Consider the following 21,704-nt stretch of genomic DNA (forward strand, 5'->3'; position numbering starts at 1 on the left):
CCATAACAACTGTCTCTTAGGCTACATTCACACATGGGCGTTTTGAATCGCGGGCATCATCTCCCCGATTCTGCCCACGTTTTCAATGAATGACAAATCGCAAAGCGCACATTTCAGACGTCATAGGATGAATGGCACCTAAAAACATGGTGCAGTTCTGCATTGATTGTTGTGTGATAAATTGCGGCAAAACCGCATTGCGTGAAGCATTTTGCCCAAAGGAAGCTCCTGAAATTTTGTTGGCGAGCTACACGCAATGCGGTTTGCCGCGATTGCAGCGCGACAATCACGGCAGAAGCGCACCGCAATTTTAAGTGCCATTCGTCCAATGACATCTGAAATGTGCGCTTTGTCATTCACACCTGTGTGTTTTAAAATCGTGGGCAGAATCGCAGTGATTATGCCCGCGGTTCAAATCGCCCATGTATGAATGCAGCTATATAGTGATCTTTTCTTTTTTCCTCTCTTTTTTTGGAAGGATGGTTTCCAGGAGGGCTGATAAATTTGACTTCTGTCACACATTTAGATACTAAAATATTACTGATCTTAACACAGAGAAATGTCAAGATAACAGAGCAATGATCCAGGCTGATTCTGTGTACAACACAGGAGAGGAAAGTGACATATCTGCCACATGCACTGTAGCGTATCACAGCTTTCCTCTTCACGCTGGAAGGAGTGCAGGCTTACCCCAGCCCTGGGATCTCAGCACACGTGTTCTGTCTTGATTGGCTGGTGTCCTTTAATCTTCCTCCAATCGAGATCTTTCCAGACAAGCTGTCAGCAGTTTCTGGAGAAATCAGAGCACATATATGTGAATGACGTGTTCCCCACATGTGAGCTGTGTGCTAACCCACAATCTGAGGACTCTAGGACTAATAATAGTAGTGGCATTGTAGTGAGAACTACACAGGAACTAAACAGAACTGAGCACAGCAGATCTGGGACAGGCATAAACCAGGAGCTGATTTATTATCAATGGACAAGAGGTGTGAAAACACGGACTGGAATAAAACTGCTCTTTATTTATGCAATGAGGTTGATTTACTAAAATTGGAGAAAGCTAAATCTGGTGCAGCTCTGCATAGAAACCAATCAGCTTCCAGTTTTTTTTTTTTTTTTTTGTCAAAGCTCAATTGAACAAGTTAGAAGCTGATTGGTGACCATGCACATCTGCACCAGATTTCCCACTCTTCGGTTTTAGTCAATCAGCCCCAATGTTCATTCTGCCGCTGGACACCGAGGGTTAGCAAGGTAGGGTTAGGAGGCTGCAGGCGGCCAGAGACCTTGTGTGTTCCAACACTAGAATCAGTTGCATTCCTGACGGGGGCCGGAACACACTGAACACATACCACCAGCCCCCGTGTCCATCTACACAAAAAGACGATTATGTCATCCCAATCACTAAGATCACAAATAAACATGTTAATCTCGATGTAAGTCATTTTTTTCCATGCAAACACTATGCAGCGAAGACGCAGACAGTCACAGGTGATCGCTGCATAGTGATTGTATGCGAGTGGCAGCAATGAGCTGCAGGAGCGGCAGCCTGCCACTGCTTTCAATGGGACTGCTTGCTGCGGGTAATCACTGAGAAACCCCCATTGGGCTTCTCACATGTAAATGTTATCGGGCACATTCGCAAGTGTGAATGTAGCCCTATCTGTATGTCTGTGCACCGAGCCACCTTTATCTGTATGTCTGTGCACTGAGCCACCTTTATTTGTATTTGTTGCACTGAACAATCTTTATATGGATGTCTGCACACTGAGCCATCTTTATCGATCTGTATTTTTTTATTTATTTTTTTTGCACTGAGCAATCTTTATATGTATGTCTGCGCAGTGAGCCATCTATATCTGTATGCCTGCTCACTGAGCCATCTTTATATGTATGTCTGCACGATGAGCAATCTTTATATGTATGCCTGTGCACTGAGCCATCTTTATCTGTATGTCTGTGGACTGAGCCATCTTTATCTGTATGTCTGCACACTGAGCCATCTTTTTCTGTATGTCTGCACACTGAGCCATCTTTTTCTGTATGTCTGCACACTGAGCCATCTTTTTCTGTATGTCTGCACACTGAGCCATCTTTTTCTGTATGTCTGCGGACTGAGCCATCTTTATCTGTATGTCTGCACACTGAGCCATCTTTTTCTGTATGTCTGCACACTGAGCCATCTTTTTCTGTATGTCTGCACACTGAGCCATCTTTTTCTGTATGTCTGTGCACTGAGCCATCTTTATCTGTATGTCTGTGCACTGAGCCATCTTTATCTGTATGTCTGTGCACTGAGCCATCTTTTTCTGTATGTCTGTGCACTAAGCCATCTTTATCTGTATGTCTGTGCACTGAGCCATCTTTATCTGTATGTCTGTGCACTGAGCCATCTTTTTCTGTATGTCTGTGCACTGAGCCATCTTTATCTGTATGTCTGTGCACTGAGCCATCTTTTTATGTATGTCTGCGCACTGAGCCATCTTTTTCTGTATGTCTGTGCACTGAGCCATCTTTTTCTGTATGTCTGTGCACTGAGCCATCTTTATCTGTATGTCTGTGCACTGAGCCATCTTTATCTGTATGTCTGTGCACTGAGCCATCTTTATCTGTATGTCTGTGCACTGAGCCATCTTTTTCTGTATGTCTGTGCACTAAGCCATCTTTATCTGTATGTCTGTGCACTGAGCCATCTTTTTCTGTATGTCTGTGCACTGAGCCATCTTTTTCTGTATGTCTGTGCACTGAGCCATCTTTTTCTGTATGTCTGTGCACTGAGCCATCTTTTTCTGTATGTCTGTGCACTGAGCCATCTTTATCTGTATGTCTGTGCACTGAGCCATCTTTATCTGTATGTCTGTGCACTGAGCCATCTTTTTCTGTATGTCTGTGCACTGAGCCATCTTTTTCTGTATGTCTGTGCACTGAGCCATCTTTTTCTGTATGTCTGTGCACTGAGCCATCTTTTTCTGTATGCCTGTGCACCAAGATATCTTTATGTCATCAGAGTGTACGCTCCTCTAGTTAGGAGACTGATGCTCATTCACATATATGGTTGGGGGGCGGTAAAAACTCCACGGTTGAGCTGCGCGTTTGCGGTTTACCAACTGCTAACCCCTTTAGCAACAGAGGCAGTGGCTAGGGGTGTACACATGCCACGGTTGCGATGCTATGCTTGGGAGATATGGCAAGAAATTATAGAGAGCAAAGCACATGTAAACGAGTCTTTATTTTTTTTTTTTAATTTATTTATTTGTTTTTACATTTTTTTTAACTGCCCTGTTGGGGGGCTTTGATGAAAAATCAGGGGTCTAAACAGAGAGTGAGAAAGGGACTGTCCACCGAGATTCATCAATCGCTTTCTCTGAAGCCTCAGCTGCACAGATGAATGAATAGAAAGCACTCACAGGCTTCCTGTTCATTCACAAACTGAAACATAGTAAACACAATTAACTATGCTTCAGTAATGAATGGACACAGGAGCGATTGGTACCGATCTCACTGTGTTCATTTAAGGAAAGTCATGTCATATTTACCAGCCCCTTTCCCCACTCTCCATCCTGAAACATTCCCCTGTGTGCCTTCAGCAACTGCTGGAGAGGAGGGAAGCCAGGAGTGCTGCGGGGGAAGTGAACACAAAAGGGGGACCCGGACAGCAGAGGGGCGCAGATACTAGAACTGAACCCCCTGCAGCACAGCCGGCAGCTGGGAAAGGAGGAGAAGCCGGAAAAACTGCAGGGGGAGGAACAAGAGGATCAATGTCTGCAATAAGGCAGTACAGCCATCCCTCCTGCTCGGCAAAGTGCCTGGGCCTTGGTACAGGAGGGTCAGCTGTACTACTTTATCAGCGGCCCTGAGTAGCCCCCCCCCCCAGCCCCTGTCTGTACAGGCTGCAAATGGACTGTTCTGCACAGTATGCACTTTTACTGTACTCAGCAGTCCTGACCGGGCATGCTGAATATATTCACTAATCAGCAAACATAATGAACTCTTGTACCTTCTCTATGGATCTTTACAATGTAGGACATGTTATGTGTCTGCTTTGCACTTTATTTATCTCAGATCTATTCATCCGTCTTTATCTTGTTACTGTTACTATATTTAATAAAGCCACTGAAAGCAGATTATTTAACATGAGATATTGCTCTTTCCATTACAGAGATGAATTAGATTCCATACAATAAAGTGCCCCAGGCTGATGGAAAAGAGAAGTGTAACATCTCCCCCTACTGGTGAAAGGAGATCATTGTAAATTATAACCAATTTGGCTTTAGACTAAGTTGTAAACCTGCAGCAAACAAATGACTTAAACTGGACACACTATACAATTTTCTGTAGATTTTTTTCTTCAGATTTATCAAAACCATATAATATGAGGTCAAACTTTAAGGGTTTCAATGTGTATGCAATCAGGCAGGCCCTTGCACTACATGGTTTTGGTAAATCTAAAGGAAATCTAATAACAAAAGTGGTATAGTGTGTATGGGGTCTTAGTTGGCTGTAACAACCAATCAGGAGTATCTATTCAATTATTATTTCTAGAAATTATCAACACATTTATAAAGCTGGCTTCTCCCAGGTTCGGGATCTTCAGCCATCTTGATTGGCCTGGCCAGGATTATTATATCTGGCAGTGGCGGCTGGTGCTCAAATGTATTTATTTTTTTTGGGGGGGGGGCAAACAAACTGAAAAATGCTGAAAAAAAACATCAATTGCAGCCTCACTGTGCCATCAATTGCCGCCACTGTGCCATCAATTGCCGCCACTGTGCCCACCAAACGCGGCCACTGCAATGCATGAATCTATCTGTTGGTGCTAGAGGGGTGGCTGGAGAGAGGGGGCGGAGCCCGTGCGCCCTTATGGATGCACCACCACTGATATCTGGATTTATATAGCGCCAACAGGTTGCGCATCGCTTTACAATATAAAGGGAGACAATACACCATCAGAACAATTCAATACAAGAAGGTTAGAGGAGCCCTGGTCCTGCGAGCTTACATTCTAAAGAGGGAGGGGCTGGTGAAACAAAAAGGTAGTGACTGTAAGCGATGAACTGATGAGGGAAGTAGAAGATTCGGTTGTTAGCTGAAGGCAGGATAGGCTTCCCCAAAGAGAGGAGTTTTCAGGAAACTGTACAGAGTAATGTGTTACTTTAATCCTATCACTGTTATCTGTATGTATTCACCCATGTCTCAGCTCAACATAATCTCATGGAATGTCGGAGGCCTTAACTCAGCAGTGAAACGGTCCCTAGTCTTTAAATTTCTCCAAAAGTACAAACCGTATGTCTGCATATTGCAGGAGACTCAACTCCAGGGCTCCAAAATTAATGGACTCCGGTGACCCTGGGTTAGTGAACATTTTCACTCAACCTACTCCAATTATGTCAGGGGTGTAAGTATTCTAATCCGGAAAACCCTGCCTTTTCGAGTACTGGAGGTGCATACTGACCCAGATGGGCGATATGTCATACTTCATGCTAGAGTATATGACAAAAAGATGGTTCTGGTGGTACTGGATTTGCCCCCTCCAGCCTCAATTACTATACTAAATGACATCATGACCATGGCATTGAGTTATGACACTTTAGCTAAATTTCTGATGGGCGACTTCAACATAGTTCCTTGCCCAGGCCTGGATAGATTGCAGAGGGTGACACGGGGTACTTCTGCTTTGATGCAATGGGCCTCCACTTTTGCTTTGGCAGATGCGTGGCGGCATCTGCATCCCGACGCTAGAGAATACACTTGTCACTCTGCCACCTTTAATTCCCTTTCACGGTTGGTTCTGGCTTTTGCCTCTTCTGACAGCCTCCGCTAGGTTACTGAGGCGTGTATACTCCCACGGGGGTGTCGGATCATGCCCCACTTAGTTTAACTCTCTCCCTGTCAGCCCCACTAGCAGTTAGGATGTGGCGTCTCTCCAGGTTTTGGGCAACGGATGATCCAAGAACCAATCACAGAATCGGTAAGCAACAAATGGACTATGAATGGGGACAATGAGTCTCCTATGGTACGATGGGATTCTTTTAAGGCATGGGTCAGAGGTGCGTATATATCTCGCATTGCGACGCTTTAGAGAGAGGGGTCTCACTCAGAGTTTCTGGAGGCTCAGGCGGCTGGGTTGGAGGCAGACTATGTCTCCTCTCCAACTCCGGATAGACATCGGGTCTGGCAGAGGACTCTGAGACAGCTTTCCCTTCTTCACGTAGAGAATACTAAAAAGGCCTTGCTTTACTCTCAACAAAAAGTCTTTGAACATGGTGGTAAAAATGGCCGAACATTGGCATGGCTGGCAAAAAAGCAAAGTCCCACAACTCACATTGCTAGTGTACGGGATGTTAATGGACACTTGCTAGTGGACCCAGACCTTATTAATCAGAGTTTTATGCAATTCTTTCAGGAGCTTTACGAGTCCAGGGTTTCATATGCCACAAATGATTTGACCGCCTTTCTAGACCCCATTAAGTTTCCGGTGTTGGACAGGGAGGATAGGGAGCGCCTTGAGGCAGATATCTCTCTGGAAAAGATACAGACAGCTATTGGGAGCTTACAGGCAGGTAGGTTCGGATGGATTTCCTGCTGAATTTTTTTTTCCAACTTTACTGAAATTGTACCCCCCCAAGCTTACAGACCTTTTTTCTAAGCTGTCTCCTGGAATCTATGGAAGAGGCGGTTATTGTTCAAATTCCCAAACCTGGCAAGGATACCCAAGTATGTGCCTCTTATAGGCCTATCTCACTCTTAAATGTTGATGCAAAAAATTCTAGCGAAAGTGCTAGCTATTCGCTTATCCACTGTCATTGAAGATCTGATACATATTGATCAAATGGGATTCATGCTGGGTAAGGGAACAGACATTAACTTGAGACACTTATTCCTAAACCTCTCTATACCACACGACAATCAAGGCACAAGAGTCATTGCCTCGTTGGACGCTGAGAAAGTAGAGTGGGTATATTTATGGGAGGCCCTGAGGCGTTATGGCTTTGGCCCCACTACCTCCACTGGCTTATGATGCTCTATAGGGCACCCAGGGCAACGGGTCTGCACCAATAGTAGGGGTACGCGGCAGGGATGCCCTCTGTCTCCCATCCTGTTTGCCATGGCCCTGGAACCCCTGGCACTCCTAATTAGGGAATTATCTGAGGTCAGGGACTTGAGGGTGGGACGCCTGGAGGAGAAACTATCCTTATACGCGGATGATGCCTTACTATATCTGAATGATGCGGGTCCGTCGCTTTCAGCAGCCCTAAAAAATTTTGACACGTTTTGTACTTTTTCGGGAATACGGATTAATTGGTCCAAATCTAACCTTCTTCCAATAGATGACAGAGCGGCTCACGTGGCCGCATCCTCTCCTCTACAGTGGGTTGAGGAATTTAGATAGTTGGGTGTGCAGGTAACCAGACGAATGTCGGATTTTTTTTACCGTAATCTTCAACCACTCTTAACCTTGCTCAAAAAGTGTTTTTTTTGTCGTGGTCCGGGCTCCCGCTGAACCTGATAGGCCCAATTAATCTGGTCAAAATAATGCTCCTCCCACGTTTCAACTACATCTTTCGCAACTGTCCAGTCTGGGTCCCTATCACCTTTTTTAAAGAAATAGACAGTTTGCTGATTTCCTTTATTTGGAATGGAGCCCCCCCCCCCCCCCCGCATGGCTAAATCTACTCTATATCTTCCTCCAAGGTTGGGAGGATTGGCTTTACCGAATTTTCTGGTTTATTTCTGGGCGGCAATACTGGTATCTGCCTACTGGTGGTTCCAGAGTTTCAGGGCCAACACGGCCACTTGTCTAGAAGCGGCTTTTTTGGGAACTTTAATGGATCTCCATAACTTAATTTATCTGGGTCCACGGGCATATCATTTTTTGCCAGGGCCTACGCATGCTACATGGCGGATATGGAGAGCAGCTACACAATGTTTTTCTGCTTCAGGCCAGCTGTCTCCTGCTCAACCCCCATGGGGCAACCCTGGACTCCTTCACTTTTGCACCATCCCGGATCCCTACCTATGGACCCTTTATGGGATTAGAACTCTTGGGGACATTATGCCTACAGGCACCCTTCTATATTTCTCATCACTGTCTCGGAAGTTCGGTCTGCCTGGCTGGATGCTGTTCCTGTACTTCCAGCTGCGAAATGCAGCTAGAGCTCAGTTCCTTAGATCTCCTACTCTCAAAGCTGACCCCATAGAGGAACTTTTGACACCTTGAGACCTAAACAAGCCACTATAGACTCTCTATGGCGCTCTTCTCTGTACCGATATACCCAGGATGGGAAAACTGTGGGAGTACTGGAAGGGGGATATTCCATCTCTAGATAGAGAGGATTGGGAGGATTGCTTAAAACAAGGCCCAAAGCTTGTGATTTTGTCTCAGGATAAGCTGATTCAGGTTAAATTTCTTCATCGGGTATATTATGCCCTGGAGAGGCTACACAGGGTCTTTCCTGAGCGCAATCCTGTCTACCCCAGCTATAGATTACGTCAGGGTTCCTATAGACATATGTTCTGGGAATGCCCCTCAATTACAGTATGTCATACTGGGAAGCTGTGTTTGTTGAAATTAACCTTAGACTACAACTCACCTTAACACCTACTCCTTCCCTAGCCCTACTGGGAATCCCTGGTGATGAACAGCGTTCCCATCACTCTAAGCTGCTCATATCATACCTCCTATACTATGACAAAAAGAATTGGCTACCTCCACACCAACCTGATGTGGCCGCCTTGGAGACGATGGTAAAATAGGATTTTTTCGTCATATTCATTACATGCTGGGTTATACTTCTTCTCCAGGTGAATGGACACTGGTAGACCAAAGGTCTTTAGACAGGAAGTGATCCCCTATATAACCCCTCCCACAAAAGAAGTACTTAAGTTTTGTAGCAAGCACTGAATCCTCAAAAAGAGGGGAGGGACCCCTGTGTCCCATGAGATACTCAAAGAAAGGGATTTTACAGGTAAGTTTGACGAAAAAATCCTATTTTCTTTTTCATACATCATGGGACACAGAGTTAGGTTAATATTCATTACCTGACTTCCCAGAGCAATAGCCTTGAGGGGAGGGTGACACCCTGCCAAACAATTGCCATCAGACTTTATACGGCAGCCTGCGGTACACTGCGGCCGAAAGCTGAATCCTCGGCTGCTCGAACATCGACTTGATAAAATTTTGTGAACGTATGCACTGAAGACCAGGTAGTAGGCTTACAAATCTGAGCCACAGATACCTGATGGCGAAAAGCCCAGGAGGTTCCTACACCCCTGAGCTCTCACCCTAAAGGGAGAAGCTTTACATTTCACACCATAGGCCTTAATGACCAATTAACGGACCCAATTGGCAATGGAAGCTTTGGAAGCTGCCTGTCCCTTCTTGGGTCCTTATGGTAAAACAAAAAAGGAGCCTGATCCTCGGATCTCTGCAGATCTAGACAAATAAACCTTGACTGCCTGAACAACGTCCAAAGAATGCAGTCGTCTCTCTTCCGCCGAACGAGGCTGAGAGAAAAAAGAAGGCAAAATAATGTCTCGATTTAAATGAAAGGCCGACACCACTTTTGGCAAAAAGGATGGAACAGGTCATAACACGACCCTGTCGTGGTGAAGGATCAAGTACGGTTCCCTGCATGAAAGGGCCGCCAACTCCGACACCCTTCTAGCCGAGGTGATAGCCATCAGGAAGGCTAGCTTGAGTGACAGCAAGTCTAATGTAATTTCCTTGATAGGTTCAAATGGTTGTTTCTGTAACACAGACAGCAACAAGTTCAAGTCCCAAGGACACATAGGTGACCTAATGGGGGGAAGCAAGCGAGTTTCCCCCTGCATAAAGGTTTGGACCAGTGAATGGGAGGCTAAAGGCCTTTGGAAGAATACTGATAGGGCCGAAACTTGACCTCTGATTGTAGTCAAAGCCAATTTGATTTCCACAGCTGACTGTAGAAAAGAGAGAATTCTTCCAATCACATATTTCCGAGGATGCCATTTTTTTTTGGCTTCACACCAAGCAATAAAAGGCTTCCAGACCTTATGACAGATCTTCCTAGTGACAGCTTTTCTAGCATTTACTAGGGTAGACACCACCGTTCCCGAGATGCCACGGTCCTTTAACACCCTGGCTTCAAAAGCCATGCCGTCAAATTTAGAGACTGTAAATTGGGGTGGAATATAGGACCTTGAGACAGTAGATCAGGGCGCTGTGGAAGCGTATATGGCCCGTCTATTGTCAGTCTCACAATCTCCGGGAACCAGGGCCTTCTAGCCCAGGCTGGTGCCACCAGAATGACTGGAACTCCCTCTCTCTGAATCCTGCGCAACAAATGTGGAAGAAGAGGGATCAGAGGGAAAGCATAAATAGCTCCATGGAACTACCAGAGCATCTGCTCCGATTGCCAGAGGATCTCTTGTTCGGGACACAAACTGCTGTAGCTTGTTGTTGAACCTGGATGCCAGTAGGTCGACCTCTGGCCATCTCCAACGTTGGCAAATTTCCTTGAACACCCCTGGGTGTAGGAACCATTCCCCCGGGCAGATCTGCTGGCGGCTGAGATAATCTGCCTTCCAGTTCTCTACTCCCGGGATATGGACTGCCGATAGAATCATCACATGTCCCTCTGCCCAGGCTAGTATGTGGTTCACCTCCTTCAGAGCTGAACGACTCCTGGTACTGCCTTGATGGTTTATATAGGCCACTGCAGTGGCATTGTCGGACTGAACCCTGATAGGGCAGTCCTGAAGCTACACTGTCCAGGACCTTGAGCTGTTAGCCCCTCTAGGGTCGCTCCCCAACCTGAGAGACTGGCATCTGTAGTCAGTACTCTCCAAGTTACCGGGAGGAAGGATCTTCCCTTTCGCAGGTTCTGATCCTGCAAACACCAGTTTAGGCTTAAGCGTGCCCAAGAAGATTGGATAATCCAGGGCTTGTCCTCTCCTGTTCCAAGCCAACAAGGTGTCTTGTTGTAGAGGCCTGGAATGGAACTGGGCATAGGACACAGCCTCGAAGGAGGATACCATCCTCCCTAGAAGACTCATACAGAGCTGAATGGAGGGTTGTCTGGTGCCCCTTATCTGATGCACCTGATCCTTCATGCCACAGATCCTTGCAGGTGGCAAGAATACTCTTGCTTCGACCGTATCTAGGATCAGACCTAAATACTTTAGACTCTGCGCTGGTCTCAAGGTTGACTTTTCAGTATTTATGATCCAGCATAAGCTTTCCAAATATCGCACTGTGCATGTTATGCTCTGTTCTAGAGCCTGTAGTGAGTGATCTCTGAGCAGGAGGTCGTCCAGATACCCGAGCACCAGGATCCCTTGGGCCCTTAAAAGACCCAGTACTGGTGCTAGGACCTTTGTGAACACCCGGGGAGCTGTAGCAAGCCCGAAGGGTAGAGCCACAAACTGAAAATTACGTTCCTCTACTGCAAATCGCAGGAACCTCTGATGAGGCTGAAAGATAGTTATGTGTAAATACGCATTCTTTATATCGATGGAGGTTAGAAAGTCTCACATCTGGAGTGAGGCTACTACTGAGCAGGCAGACTCCATCTGAAAGGACTGGATCAATAGATACTGGTTCAGGAATCTTAGGTCCAAAATGGGCCTTGTGTCCCCATTTTGGTTTTTGAACCGTAAATAGGTTCGAGTAAAACCCTGCGCCCCTTTCGGGTACAGGAACCTCTACAATCACTCCTTGATGCACTAAATGATGTAGTGCCTGAAGCAATAAGTCTCTTTTTAGAGGATCCGAGGGAATGCTGGATCTTAAAAACCTCTGAGGGGGAACACCCCATAACTCCAGCTCGTAACTGCGGGCTATAGTTGAAGTTAACAACTCATCAGGAACTATTGTTCTCCAAATGTCCGCAAAGTGCAGCAGCCTTCCCCCCACCCGATGGAGTGGGGGCATCCCCTCAAAAGGAGGGCTTGGTGTTGGGCTTAGAAGAATTTTGGACCCAGGGCTTTTTCTTGCCCTGGCCCTGCGGTTTGCCCCTGGTCCTAGCGCCCTGTTGGCGGCGGAATTGCCTTGGCGCAGAGCCATTTGAGGAAGCAGTCCCTGAGGGACGCCTGGTGCTTTTCTTCACAGGTAGTAGAGAACTCTTCCCTCTGGAAATATTTTGGATATATTTGTATAAGTGATCACCAAATAAACGTTCCCCATGAAAGGGGAAACCTGCCAATAACTTTTTACAAGGAAGCTCGGCTGACCAGTTCTTAAGCCACAAAAGTCTGCGCATATGTACAGACAAGAGAGCCAAATGAGAAACCTGCTGTATTGAATCCTTTAAAGTGTCAACAGCAAAATACAGCACTCCAGGATGGAGGCAATCATGCCAGCAATCCAGTGCTCTAACCCGGTGTTCTGTTGGGTAGTGCCCGCTATCGAGAAGTGCCCGGGATGTACTGCGCATGCGCCGTATGGAACAACACAACAGCTGAGTTTACAATTGTGCTGTTCCGTACGGCACATGTGTGGCGCAAGCACCGTTCGTACCGGGCACTTCTCGATAGAACACCAGCTAGGGCTGAGGACAGTTCATCCTTAGTGATAAAGGGTGAAGCAGCAGCGTTGACTGTAGGCACAATCCCAGATAGGTGCAGCGGCTGAGATTGCCCGGAAGCCTCTGGTCCTTCAGGAGATACAACACTAGGGATACAACCAAGTTCATCAGAAACTACTGATGACATAGGTGTGCCCTTCCCTGTAGTGTTAGTCCTGCTCCTCTTTTTTTGAAGACATTAACTAGCCACAAAAAGGGAGTACCTGGGTGTAGTATTAACACACCTCAGAAGGGAGACCCTTTAATAGGGCTCACCAAGCCCCTATGCAACAAGCCTGCCAAGCAACACCTGGTGACTCACAAGACCCAGGTAAGGAGAAATGAATCGCTGCAAATGCCTGGTCCAGAGCCTGCTCTGTGTCCCACAGCTGCCTTCTGGAAGCACCACATGCTTGGCATACACAGCTTAAATAAGCTGGCTATGCACCGGGAACATTCTACGCATGCGTGCACACGCACGCGCGCGGTCCCGGAGAACGAGTGTGTCATACAGGTAAAAAACAGCCAGACACACGTAAAAAAGGTACACTTTGCAAACACTCACAGCTAGCCCAAAACTCCCCCATATGGTCACTGCACACAGGTGTCCAGCCTCTAGCTAGCTTGACTGATTGTTACAATCACTGGGACACCCCACAATAATAATAAAGGGGTTTCACTTACCCGTCCAGGTGCAGGGCAGCTTAGAAACTAAGAGCCCAATCTTCACCCTTCACGGCGGGTTCCTGTCACTTGAGGACCTTCAAGGACTGGGTACCCTTTTTATGTTTAGGGTCAACTCCCTTGGACCTGTACAGCACCCCGCAGGAATGCCTTAGCGCTGTAGTGTCCAGGATTCCACTTTGCAGGGTCCAGTGCCTGGAGGCTGCATTACAGGCAAAACCTTGCAGGATCTTGGTTCTTCTTTATGAGGCTCAGGTACCATTTATCTAAACATGTAAAGCCTGTGTCAAATGGATCCGATCGGTCAACCCCTTGATTCATTTAAGAACCGTTTGTGAGACTAGAGACCTGGAGAGCTCAAACAACCGTGCCATCCACCTTGCAGACATTGGTAAAAAACTGAAGTACTTCCTGTATGGGAGGGGTTATAGAGGGGAATACTTCCTGTCTAAAGACAGACCTCAGCAGATAAGGACCTCCCTAGATTGGTGCTCAGTGGATAAGAACTTCCCTAGATTAGTGCTCAGCAGATAAGGACCTCATTAGATGGGTTCTCAGTGGATAAGGACCTCCCTAGATTGGTGCTCAGCAGATAAGGACCTCCCTAGATTGGTTCTCAGCAGAGAAGAAGCTCCCTAGATTGGTGCTCGGAGAAAAAGGACATCCCTAGATTGGTGCTCAGCAGAGAAGAAGCTCCCTAGATTGGTGCTCAGAGAAAAAGGACATCCCTAGATTGGTGCTCAGCAGATAAGCTCCTCCCTAGATGGGTTCTCAGCGGGTTAAGGACCTCCCTAAGATTGATGCTCAGCAAATAAGGACCTCCCTAGATGATTTCTCAGCGTATAAGGACATCCCTAGATTGGTGCTCAGTGGATAAGGACCTCCCTATATTAGTGCTCAGCAGATAAGGACCACCCTAAATGGGTTCTTAGTGGATAAGAACTTTCCTAAAATGGTGCTCAGCAAATAAGGCCCTCCCTAGATGATTTCTCAGCGTATAAGGACATCCCTAGATTGGTGCTCAGTGGATAAGGACCTCCCTAGATTAGTGCTCAGCAGATAAGGACCTCCCTAAATGGGTTCTTAGTGGATAAGAACCTTCCTAAAATGGTGCTTAGCAGATAAGGACCTCCCTAGATTGGTGCTCAGCAGAAAAGGACCTCCCTTGAGTGGTGCTCAGCTGATAAGGACCTCCCTAGATTGGTGCTCAGCTGATAAGGACCTCCATAGATTGGTGCTCAGTGGAGAAGAATGCCTCTTACATTGGTGGTCAGGGTAGGAATTCTCCATACACTGGTGTCCTCTTACATTGGTGGGCAGAGGATTCCCTCTGGGGGTCCTGGTAGAAGACAGACTGAGCAATAGAACGCAATGTCAAGCTGCAGCAAGCAAGCAAAGCCAGCAGACTATTAGGCTCCATGCACACTGAAGCTCAAAAAAGCTTTTTCTGGATGCCAGATTGCTGACAGAAAACTCTGGTTTTGTACTAGCGTTTATGATCTTTTTTAGCATTAGCGTTTATGGGCGTTTTTAATAAAAGTACACAGAGGACACTCCAAAAATCCCACAATGCATTCCAAACTCCCACAATGCATTGAAAAAATAGAACGCCGAACGCTAATTAACGCACGTTTATCTGCGTTTGGCGTTAAAAAAAGGCACTTTGAACGCAAAATTCTGGCGTTCAGAAAAAAGCCCATAAACTCCACTGCTCATTAAAGCTAAAAAACGTCCATGTGTGTATGGACACATAGATATAGATATGATAGTGATATAAAATACCTCAATGGTGATCCCAGCGTAGGAAGAAAACATTTCAGTCTCAGAGAGTGTAAGAGGACACGGGGCCACACAATGAGACTGGAGGAGAATTTGTTTAACCTTAAGTTGAATATGGGGTTTTTCACTGTCAGGGTGATAAGGATGTGGAACTTTCTTCCACAATTGGTGATGTCAGCAGGGAGTGTTGATAGTTTTAACCTCTTTGCGCCCGCGCTATAGCCGAAAGACGGCTGGAGCGCGGATGCTAATCGCCGGGAGGCCGCCCCTGGACGTCCTTCTGTTTGCTCCTGCGGGCGCGCATCGGGGAAGTTCTGTGCTGGCCCTGTCCCTTGGACAAAGCCAGTCAAAGATCGCTGAAAACGGCCAATCATAGCGGCTGTTTTCAGCGCGATCGGCGGTGCCAATGAGAGTTGATCTCATATGTAAACATATGAGATCATCTCTCATCGCCGGCTCTCCCTCCTCACACAGAGACAGCGTGTGAGGAGGGAGAGCGAACCGCTGCAGTGGTAAGTGTAAAAAAAAAACAAAAACGAGGAAAAAGTGTCCCCACTGCCATCTGTCCCTGCCATCTGTCCCCACTGTCATGTCCCTGCCATCTGTCCCCACTGCCATCTGTCCCCACTGCCACGTATAAGTGCCATCTCTCATCAGTGCCACATATTAGTGTCACGTGCCATCTGTCATCAGTGTCACGTGTCATCAGTGCCACGTATTAGTGCCACCTGTCATCAGTGCCAAGTATTAGTGCCATCTGTCATCAGTGCCAAGTATTAGTGCCATCTGTCATCAGTGCCACGTGTCATCTGTCATCAGTGTCACGTGTCATCAGTGCCACGTATTAGTGCCATCTGTCAGTGCCACGTATTAGTGCTATCTGTCATCAGTGCCACGTATTAGTGCCATCTGTCATCAGTGCCACATCAGTGGTATCAGTGCCACGTCAGTGTCACGTGTCATTGTCCTGGTGCTCTAGGGCCTTCAAAAGTGTAATAGGTAGTCAACAAGTTAGATGTGTAATTTATGCTCCTAGATTAGAACACCTGACGGTGCTCCCTGCATGTTGGGCCTCTCTATGTGGCCAGGCTGTGAAAAAGTCCCACACATGTGGTATCGTAATATTTAGGAGGAGTAGCAGAATGTATTTTGGGGTGTTATTTGTGGTATATACATGCCATGTGAGAGAAATAACCTATTACAATGACAATTTTGTGGGGAAAAAAAAAAATCTTCATTTTGCAAAGAATTGTGGGAAAAAATTACATCAAAAAGCTCACCATGCCTCTTACTAAATACCTTGGATTGTCTACTTTAGAAAAAGGGGTCATTTGGGGGGTATTTGTACTTTCCTGGCTTGTTCGGGTCACAAGAAATTAGATAGGCCACCAGTACATCAGGTGTGATCAATTTTTTATGATTTGCACCACAGCTTGTAGACTCTCTAACTTTCACAAAGACCAAATAACATCCACTAATTTGGGTTATTTTTACCAAAGATATGTAGCAGTATAAATTGTGGCCAAAATTTATGAAGAAAAATTAATCATTTGCAAAATTTTATCACAGAAACTAAGAAAATTTTTTTTTTCAAAATTTTCTGTCTTTTTTCATTTATAGCGCAAAAAATAAAACACCCAGAGGTGATCAAATACCACCAAAAGAAAGCTCTACTTGTATGAAAAAAAGGACAAAAAATTAATTTGGGTACAGTATTACATGACTGAGTAATTGTCATCCAAAGTGTGAGAGCGCTGAAAGCTGAAAATTGGTCTGGGCAGGAGGGGGGTTTAAGTGCCCAGTTGTCAAGTGGTTAAAAGACTCTGGGAAATGATTATTGACATTGATACACCTACACAGGTTGAACTGGATGGACTAGCATCTTTATTCAACCTTAGCTAGTATGGAACTATAACTTTGGTGGGCATTGGGAGTCAATAAGAGAAGGGCCCCATTACATCGGCGGTCTGTGGGAAGAGTTCCCCTTACATTGGTGTTCATTGGGAATAATGTTCCATTACAGGTAGGTGAATGGACTACTAATGTAAGTAATAACTTACCTGAGAGGCACAAATCGCTCTTTGCTCAAGGATTGCCTAGTAACCTCTGGAGGAACCCTGGCTGAGAAATGATGATCTAGAAAACATTGATCACATGAATGTGACACCCTTATAGCAATACAGGAGATCACTAATTGTGCTTATCATTTCCGATACAATATGGATACCTGAATGATCTGCCCAATCAGGAGAAATCCAGAAATGCGCTGGGTCGTCTCACTGTGCGTTCTTCACTACCTTCCAGAAGGCTTCAGCTCAACTTATTTCTAATTAAAAAATAAAATGCGTATTACAAGGTGGGAGCTGGTCATGGAGGAGCCCCATTGCAAAGTTCACACGGTAGGTGCCAGACACAATGTACACACGATTCAGAAATGAGGGGTGTAAAGGAAACTTTATACACTATATTATCAAAAGTATTGGGACACCTGCCTTTAAACGCACATGAACTTTAATGGCATGCGGGGAAAAAAAAGTCCCTGCACCTTTTTTATGCGAATCCAATGCGAGTTCAGCCATCAAACTATATGGCTGAACTCGCATTGCACAGACATTGCATTTGATCGGCACAGCAGTGCGGGTGTGAATCACATGCAATGTCTGTGTTTGCAGTAGTCTGAACCCGAGCTTAAGGTGTCAGCATACCAAGACAGTTTGGACATTTCATGCCCCCAACTTTGTGGGAATAGTTTGCGGACGGCCCCTTCCTGTTCAAACATGACTGTATACCAATGCACAAAGCAAGGTCCATAAAGACATGGATGAGCGAGTTTGGGTTGGAGGAACTTGAGTGCCCCCCCCCCATTGTATGTAAAGCCCTGTGCAAATTGACAGCGTTTATATAATAAATCCCTCTTGTATGGTGTATTGGACTCACCCCTTATGTACGAGTTGAGCTGGCCGTCCCATATAAGTGGTATGATGTACTGGACTGACCTCCCCCATGTACAGAACAGTGTATTGGAATGACCCCCCCCCCCTCATATACAGAGTACAGTGCATTGTAATGACCCCCCCCCCCTCATATACACAGTACAGTGTTTTGGAATGACCCCCCCCCACATATACACAGTACAGTGCATTGGAATGACCCCCCCCATATACACAGTACAGTGTATTGGAATGACCCCCCCCCCATATACACAGTACAGTGTATTTGAATGACCCCCCCCCATATACACAGTACAGTGTATTGGAATGACCCCCCCCCCCATATACACAGTACAGTGTATTGGAATGACCCCCCCCCCATATACACAGTACAGTGCATTGGAATGACCCCCCCCCATATACACAGTACAGTGTATTGGAATGACACCCCCCCCCCCATATACACAGTACAGTGTATTGGAATGACCCCCCCCCAATAATATACACAGTACAGTGTATTGAAATGACCCCCCCCCTCATATACACAGTACAGTCTATTGGAATGACCCCCCCCCTCATATACACAGTACAGTCTATTGGAATGACCCCCGCCCCCGATAATATACACAGTACAGTGTATTGAAATGACCCCCCCCCTCATATACACAGTACAGTCTATTGGAATGACCCCCCCCCTCATATACACAGTACAGTCTATTGGAATGACCCCCGCCCCCGATAATATACACAGTACAGTGTATTGAAATGACCCCCCCCCCCCATATACACAGTACAGTGTATTGGAATGACCCCCCCCCATATACACAGTAAAGTCTATTGGAATGACCCCCCCCCCCCCCCCGATAATATACACAGTACAGTGTATTAAAATGACCCCCCCCCCTCATATACACAGTACAGTCTATTGGAATGACCCCCCCCCCCCGATAATATACACAGTACAGTGTATTGAAATGACCCCCCCCCCATATACACAGTACAGTGTATTGAAATGACCCCCCCCCCCATATACACAGTACAGTGTATTGGAATGACCCCCCCATATACACAGTAAAGTCTATTGGAATGACCCCCCCCCCCGATAATATACACAGTACAGTGTATTAAAATGACCCCCCCCCCATATACACAGTACAGTGTATTGGAATGACCCCCCCCCATATACACAGTACAGTGTATTGGAATGACCCCCCCCCATATACACAGTACAGTGTATTGGAATGACCCCCCCCCCATATACACAGTACAGTGTATTGGAATGAACCCCCCCCCCCATGTACATAGTAGAGTGTATTGGATTGACCCCCCCTGAGGGTGACTCCAGGTGATATCAGACACACCATGGGGGGGGGGACCCGCCATACTGCCATGTAATGCCTCCTAGGGGCTTCTAGCGGTTATTTTTCCTCCATGTTGGTCTATGTGTCGGTGGCGCTAACATTGGAGTTCAGAGGCAGAAAGAAACCTCACAGCCGGTGTGTCTGGGGGCAGCAGAGTTTTGGCAGAAAAAACATTTCATGCGCCTAACCATGTTATCGTGTCTGTGTGATGGGCGTGTATAATCGTGTCTGTGTGATGGGCGTGTATAATCGTGTCTGTGTGGTGGGCGTGTAAACGTGTCTGCGCGGTGGGCGTATTTTCTATGTGGTGGGTGTGTAAACATGTCTGTGCAGCGGGCGTGTAAACGTGTCTGTGAGGTGAGGGTGTAATCATGTCTGTGTGGTGGGCGTGTAAATGTGTCTGCGCGGTGGGCGTGTGTCTGTATGGTGGGCGTGTAAACATGTCTATTCGGTGGGCGTGTAAACGTGTCTGCGCAGTGGGTGTATTTTCTATGTGGTGGGTGTGTAAACGCGTCTGTGTGGTAGGTGTGTAAATGTGTCCGTGCAGTGGCTGTATTTTCTGTGTGGTGGGCGTGTAAACGTGTCTGCGCGGTGGGCGTGTAAACGTGTCTGCACAGTGGGCGTATTTTCTATGCGGTGGGCGTGTAAACGCGTCTGTGTGGTGGGTGTGTAAACGTGTCTGCGCGGTGGGCGTATTTTCTATGTGGTGGGCGTGAAAACGTGTCTGCGCGGTGGGCGTATTTTCTATGTGGTGGGCGTGTAAACGCGTCTATGCGGTGGGCGTGTAAACGTGTCTGCGTGGTGGGCGTATTTTGTATGTGGTGGGTGTGAAAACGTGTCTGCGCGGTGGGCGTATTTTCTATGCGGTGGGCGTGTAAACGCGTCTATGCGGTGGGCGTGTAAACGTGTCTGCGCGGTGGGCGTATTTTCTATGCGGTGGGCGTGTAAACGTGTCTATGCGGTGGGCGTGTAAACGTGTCTGCGCGGTGGGCGTATTTTCTATGCGGTGGGCGTGTAAACGTGTCTGCGTGGTGGGCGTATTTTCTATGTGGTGGGCGTGTAAACGTGTCTGCGCGGTGACCGTATGTCTGTGCGGTGGGCGTGTAAACGCATCTACGCATTGGGCGTGGCCCAAATACATTATTCTTGCCAAATAAATTATTATTATAATTAATAATTATTATTCTGCTTGGACCTTGAAGAAGGGGACACACCCCGAAAGCTCGTCCTGAAAAATGATGTTAGTGTAAATAAATAAAGTATGACGGACAGGACTCCATTTTCTGTCACAATTGCACTAATACGGCTTCAATCACATCGAGGCCAAATAAATAAATGAACACCCAAGTACTTGACACGCTTACACACATTACACGGGATATACACACACCAAGTGTTTTTGCTGCCGGGAGGAAAGGCGTCTGGGAGAGAGATGGTAAAATGTCCAGTGTCCAGGAGCTCTAAGAACAGAATGAACAGGCTGCATGAAAGAACCTCTCACACTGTGTCTGATACCTGAGGAGAGCCCGCACTCTGCCCACACCAAGATGGCGCCGGCCGCTATGTCGGAGTATATGAGAGGTATGGTGTCGGGGGACAGGCGGGGCTCAGTAGGGGGCGGGGTTGAAGGTCAATGACACACCGCTCGCTCCCCTCACTGAGGACATCCAACATGGCGGCGGGAGTTGGACGGCTGTGGTCAGGTCACGTGTCTGGTTGTCATGGTGACCCGCCTCTGTCAGTGCGGCCTACACAGTGCCGGGGAGCCTGACTGGCAGTAAGGAGGAGGCCGAACACAGGGGGAGGCCCAACCGGGGAGAAGGGTAACGACCTTTGTATTATAATTATGTGGGGGGCAGTTTTACCACCACTGGAAATATTATCGGAGGGTCCATTATTATTCTTAGAGGAATGTTGGGGGGGGGGGTCTCTATTGTTATAATTCGATTATTATGGGAATGGTGGTGACTCCTGGGGGTGTTATTACTGTTATTTGGTCAGATCCTTTGTTATTATAAGCGAGAGGAGGATGGGGGATGGGTAATATTACCATTACTGTTATCCCCATGGGAAAGGGGGTCTCCATATTATTTGTGGGACTTTGTTGATGTTAATATTGGGGGGGGGTCTCCATTATAGCTATTATTGAACTCTTATTTTATAGGCACTTCAGTGCTCCAAGTACAATAATCAATATAATGTGTGCAGCATGGCGGACCGGCTAATGTAGGTGTGCGCCCTTCTCAGGAAATTTGATGGTCGGTATTGGCGGGGTGAGACTTCATGGACAGGTGTCAATGGTGGTGACCCTTGATACGGGGTATCAGTGGTAGTGACACGTGGTGGGAAGATATCGGAGGTAGTGACACATAGTGGGCAAATATTGGCAGTGGTGACACCGGATGAGT

The 21,704-nt window shown here is 46.8% G+C and overlaps 1 protein-coding gene and 1 long non-coding RNA gene across 4 annotated transcripts in view; one reads left to right on the plus strand and one right to left on the minus strand.

Moving 5' to 3' along the window:
• Positions 1-21,704, plus strand: part of CIPC (CLOCK interacting pacemaker) — a 44,065-nt gene that overhangs the window by 7,093 nt on the left and 15,268 nt on the right. The window contains exon 1 of one of the 3 annotated variants that reach the window (XM_073610188.1): positions 20,855-20,877. The exons of 1 other annotated variant lie outside the window; for it this stretch is intronic. The gene's annotated coding sequence lies outside the window, so the exon portion shown is untranslated. Of the gene's footprint in view, positions 1-20,854; positions 20,878-20,925; positions 21,120-21,704 lie in introns of those variants that run through there. One more of the 3 variants, XM_073610186.1, reaches the window with a different exon arrangement.
• On the minus strand, positions 457-20,899 carry LOC141117358 (uncharacterized). Its single transcript, XR_012237144.1, has 4 exons — positions 20,687-20,899; positions 17,233-17,331; positions 17,066-17,141; positions 457-790 (listed from the first exon to the last, which is right to left on the minus strand). It is a non-coding gene; the product is annotated as an uncharacterized lncRNA (long non-coding RNA).

The sequence above is a fragment of the Aquarana catesbeiana genome, linkage group LG13, assembly GCF_042186555.1.
Source record: "Aquarana catesbeiana isolate 2022-GZ linkage group LG13, ASM4218655v1, whole genome shotgun sequence".
Lineage (NCBI taxonomy): Eukaryota > Metazoa > Chordata > Amphibia > Anura > Ranidae > Aquarana > Aquarana catesbeiana.